This window comes from Heterocephalus glaber, unplaced genomic scaffold (genome assembly GCF_053883595.1).
Source record: "Heterocephalus glaber isolate CG9 unplaced genomic scaffold, H.glaber_assembly_v1.0 deba00001729, whole genome shotgun sequence".
Lineage (NCBI taxonomy): Eukaryota > Metazoa > Chordata > Mammalia > Rodentia > Bathyergidae > Heterocephalus > Heterocephalus glaber.
In genome coordinates, this window is record NW_028258440.1 from 948,379 (window position 1) to 953,859 (window position 5,481).

The following is a 5,481-nucleotide window of genomic DNA, read 5'->3' on the forward strand; positions in this document are numbered from 1 at the left end:
CTTCCCCTACCCCTCCCACTTCCCCTGCACCTTTAGACCTTTTCTTCCTGTTACACAGTATCAATTATACATTTTTTAAATTACAATATCAAGACCTAGGAGACATTACCACAGATTTTGCAGAATTTAAAAGGATATAGAAAGCATATTTCAAAAATCTTTTTTGAAATAAATTTGAAAACTTCTAAGAAGTACCTTGGAAGACAAATTAATGAAACTAACTCTGGAGGAAATATAAAATTTGAATAGTACCTATTAAAGAAAGTATATTCCTAGCTTCAAAACCTACCTATATGACAACAACAGGCTCATATACATTTTAACTGATAAATTATATCAAACAATTAAAGGAGAAAAAAGAAGGAACACTTCTCCCCTCATTTTAGGAACTCGACATTGTGCTAATCCTAAAACTGGATAAAGATAATAGAAGAAAAAAGTATGAGCATAGATAGAAATTTGTTTAACAAAACAAACTATTAGAAATCAGATCTGGCAGGATGTAGAAAGTGTTTTTGTTTTAGGGATGGCAGTGTTGGTTCAGCATTGGAAGATCCACCCACAAAAGTCACCATTTTAACAGAGGAAAGGAAAAAGCCATATGATCCTGTCAGTAGTTGCAGAAAAAGTATTGGACTAAATTCCACGGCTATTCACGGTAAAAGCTATCAGGAGACTAGAAGTAGAACAGAACCTTGTCAACAGATTAAAGACATGTACTCCATACTTCCAGTGAGAACACCTTATATGAATGGAGAAGATACAATGCTTTCTCCTTAAGGTGGGGAACAAGGCCAGATATGCTTACTCTTTATCTGAACTTTGAAACCTAGCCCCCACCAAAATAGTCTGGCAATAAAATGACACAAGTAGGATAGGATTGGCAAGGTAGAAGCAAAATCTTTATATGTAGATGAAATGATCATCTACAGAGAAAATACTAAGAAATCTCTAGGAGTCCCTGGAACTTGTGTTTGAATTTAGCAGGATTAGAAAACACAAGGTATATATAAAAATTCAGGTCTGTGTATCCTTGCTATAAATGAAGAACTGGATATTGAAATTTAAAAGTTATGAGGAGTACAAAGGACCTAGAAAAGTTAAAAAAAACAACAAAACAAAACAAAAAAAACCACTGTTGGAAGACATTTAGTACCTAATTTTAAGACTTCTACAGCTGCAGTAATCAAGGCAGTGTTGGTGTAAGGAAAGACATATAGATCATTTGAATAAAACAGAATCTAGAAATAGAACCACACATATATGGTCCACTGAGTTTTGAAAGTCTTTTTAATATTAGCATTTTATAGAATATAAACTCAATTCAAGAGCTGAGGAAGAGTTAGTGTTTTCAGTAAACGGCACTAGAACACCTGGTATCAGTATATAAAAAATTAACCTCAACCCTTTATTTCTATACATGAAAATAACTTAAAGGGATCTATGAACCTCAATATGAAAGCCTAAAAGTATAAAACTTTAAGAAGAAATTATAAGGGAAAATATTTATGAATTCAGGGTAGGGAAGAACTACCTAGTATGCAAAAGACATGATATATAAAAGAAAAAAATTGATAAATGAGATTCCATCAAAATTTAGAGCTTTAAATGACATCATTAAAATGAAAAGTAGTCCTTAAACAAACCTTATTTACAATGCATATAACCTATGACCAGAATATATAAAGAACTCTTACAGCTCATTAATAGACAAGCCAATTAAAAAATAGACATAAGAAGATGATAAATAGACAGTACAGCACAAGGAAAGGTGTGCAACTCTAGAATCAGAAAAATATTAATCAGTACAATAACAAGATTGAATTATACACTCATTAAGGAGATGAAGTTAAAAGTTTTAAAAGCCTTGTCATGACTTTTTCTTTTTTGTTGGATTCTCCCCCTTTGCGTTTAATTTGTCACGCCCAATGGATTCATTCTGCTGGGTTTCCTGGGGTTGTGATCGTCATTGTCTTTTCCTAGGGTATTGACTAAACGTTTTTGGAGTGCCGGTTTGATATTCATGAAGTTCCTGAGTTGCTCTTTATCATGAAAGTATCTTATTTCTCCATCAATATTGAAAGATAGTTTTGCAGGGTACATCCATCTGGGTTGGAGGCTGTTTTCCTTTAGGGCTTGAAATACATCACTTCAAGCTCTTCTTGCCTTGAGGGTTTACATTGTGAAGTCTGCTGTGATTCTGATGGGCTTTCCTTTGTATGTGATTTGTTTCTTTTCTCTCGCTGCTTGTAGAATTTTGTTCTTCTGTTGGATTTCTGGAATCCTAACTATTATATGCCTATGTGTAGATTTTTTTGATCAAGGCTAGCTGGAGTCTTATATGCCTCACTTATCTGTATGTCAAGTTCTTTTCCCCTCCTTGGGAAGTTTTCTGCCATCACTTCTGTGAACAGTTTTTTTATGTCGTCTGCACTCTCTCCTCTTTCTTCATTGACTCCAATCAGTCTTATGTTATTCTTCTTTGCATCGTCTAGCAGCTGCTGGATGGATTTCTTGTGTTCCTTTACAATTTTAAAGCGATTTTTCTTTTCCTGGTCACTAATTGCAATCTTTTCTTCTATATCTGAAATTCTATCCTCACATTGGTTCATTCTACTGCACAGACTTTCAATGGAGTTTTTAATCTCCTGGAAATCTGTTTGCATCTGTTTTATGGATTCCATTTGTTTCCTATGTTGGGATTCCATCATGTTCCTCAGATAGTCTATTTTTTTTATCTGTGTCCTCTCTAGATTTATTAATCATGTCTTGCACCATGAGCAAAATCTTTGCTGTTATCTGAGTAATTATTTCTGATTTCATTTTTCCCAGATCCTCTTTGGTTGCCAGTTCAGAGAGTCCAGGTGTTTGAGTATCAGATTGTTCCATCTTGTTTCCCTTTGAGGTTGCTGTAAGTGATCCAGAAGTCTGTTTTTAAGGCTTGTTTACATGTCTTCTCATTTCCACGGGGTGGGAGGCTTCCTTCTGGCACCCGCATGGCTCACCTTCTCTGCCCTAGGAGCTTGGGATGGCAGCACAGGAGCTCCCTTCTGCGTGATGGGACCGGCTCAGCTTCTGTGCCCTAGGAGCTTGGGATGGAGGCAGGGGAGCTTCCTTCTGGGTGCTGGGACCAGCTCACCTTCCATGCTACAGTTTAAATCTCTGTCCTGGGGTTGTGCTAGAAATGGGGTCCCTCCAACACTTGTTTGCGGTGGCCAGGTGCTACTTTTTCATGGGTCAGCCCAACAAGGTGGCCTGGCTCCCACAGCACCCAGAGCAGCCCACTGAAAACAATGCTCACTTTCTTCCTCCTGGTACTTTACTTTTCTGTACCTACTATGAATCTGATTACTTTCTTCATTTCTATTTTACATAATTCATTATTGGCATATATAAATGTTACTGAATTTTGTATGTTGATTTTGTATCCTGCTATCTTGCTCCATGTTTATTGATTTCTCCCCATTTCATGTCCTTTTCTCCTTCATAATCTCTGCCCCCACCTCAAAATAATGAGTTTGTAATTTATTTTTATTCCTTATGAAATATACTTTCTTTTTAATAGCATATATTTTCCATTTAATAAGTTGAAAAAGTTTTATTTAGGTAATACAATTCAAAATATGAAATGCTTCATGAATTTGCATGTCACCCTTTTGCAGGAGCCACACGAATCTTCTCTGTATTATTTCAATTTTAGCATATGTGCTGGCAAAATGAGCACAGTAAATTCACTTTCCACCCTAAGCCTGCAGTAACCACATGCTCCCCTATGTTTTCAAGAGAGAGAAAAGTACTTTGTTGTGTTAACTTTTTTTCTTCCATCTCCACCATCCTTTTCTTTTCTTTAGGCTTCCAACATTGTTTCAGTCCCTGGAAAAACAGACTGCAGCTCTGATTTAAGCAGATGCTTAAATGCTATAGTTTGGCTGCCCCCTCCAAAACTTATGTTGAAATTTAATTGCCATTGCAATAATATTCTAGATCTTTAAGAGGTGATTGAGTCATGAGGGACTGACCTTCATGAATGAATAAATGTCATTGTCATTAAGAGTGGGTTAGTTACTGCAGGAAAGGGATCCCGACAAAGAAGTAAGTTTAACTCCCTTTATTTCTCTGTCTTTTTCTCTTGTTTGCTCTTCTATCTTTGTGCCATGGGATGATGCAACATGAAGGACCTTGATAGTTGCTGGCACTTTGGTATGGGACTTTCTATCATCCAGAACTGTGGGAAATAAATTTCTTTTGTAAATAAACCAGTGTATGGTTATCTGTTAAAGTGGTAGAAATGGACTAAGACAACTTGGATGTGAGGGTCTGAGGAACACCATGAAGGAAACATACTGGGATAAAACAGGGTCAGAGACAACCAGAAAGGAGGTAATAGGGTTTGATACAAAGATCTCTGTTTTTCTTTATGTCAAATCCAATGCAAAGGCTACAACAACAGCCAAGTCTGATAAGAATGGGCAATCAGAATTGAGAGACAGGGTGATCTGTACCTGTACCCAAAGAAAAGGGAAACACTACCAAAGAGGTTGGTTAAGGTTGCAATGTGAAATCTGCTGAGATAAGTGAGAAAGCAAGGTAGGCTGAGAGCAGGAAACTATTAACAGGTATCAAAGTCTGGAGATAAATGTTTCAGTCCTTAGAAGAGGAGCCAGCAAGGTTGGTGCTGTGGAATCAGGGAACTATGTACAATGCATCAGTGAGGATTTGGGCTCAAGGAACAACAGGGCACAAGGAAATTCTGGATAAGCATGTATCAAGTGATAAAGAGCATGGCTTTTCAGCCTTTTGTCCATCCTGAGCTTCCACCATTTACAGGGTGCAGGCACTGGATTTGATAATGAGTATAAAATGATGGCCCAGACAGGATGATCCCAGTCCTTGAAAAACTGGGAAATAAGTAAGGCTTCAGCTCTACTACTAGCTGGGTGACCTTGGGCCAATCACTCAACTATGACCCAGTTTTCACACTGTAAACTGTGTTGAGGTAGAGCCAGATCCTAAATTCCTGGTTTGATTAGAAGGAGCACAGGTGTGGTGGGCTAAGGAACTTGTCTTGAAGATGCTTTCATACAATAAACACAGTTTTTATCCTCTAACATTTTATTATGAAAATCCCCAGCAAATAAGAATTGAAATGAATATGCAATAAACATCCTACAGTCAGATCTAGATTCTACAGTGGTTAGTATTTTGTCTTATTTCTCTATCACATATCTACCTCTCCATCCTTCAAATAATGTAAGTTGCATCATCAGCATACTTTATCCCTAAATGCTTCAGCATGCATATTGCTAAACAGAATGTAAGATTTATTTATGGTACTTTTGGAGATAAAACTTACTGTGACATGCACAAATCTAAGGGTACTATTAGGTGTGTTGTGTCAAATGCATGCATTCATACCACTCAAACCCCTATCAATATATAGAATAGTTCCTGCATAACAGAATGTTTCTTAATGAACCTTTG

At 36.9% G+C, this 5,481-nt stretch overlaps 1 non-coding gene across 1 annotated transcript; it reads right to left on the bottom strand.

Moving 5' to 3' along the window:
- Positions 1-3,617: 3,617 nt before the first annotated feature.
- LOC147821569 (U6 spliceosomal RNA) lies at positions 3,618-3,724 on the bottom strand. Its single transcript, XR_015446839.1, has one exon. It is a non-coding gene; the product is annotated as a U6 spliceosomal RNA (small nuclear RNA).
- Between the last annotated feature and the right edge of the window lie 1,757 nt (positions 3,725-5,481).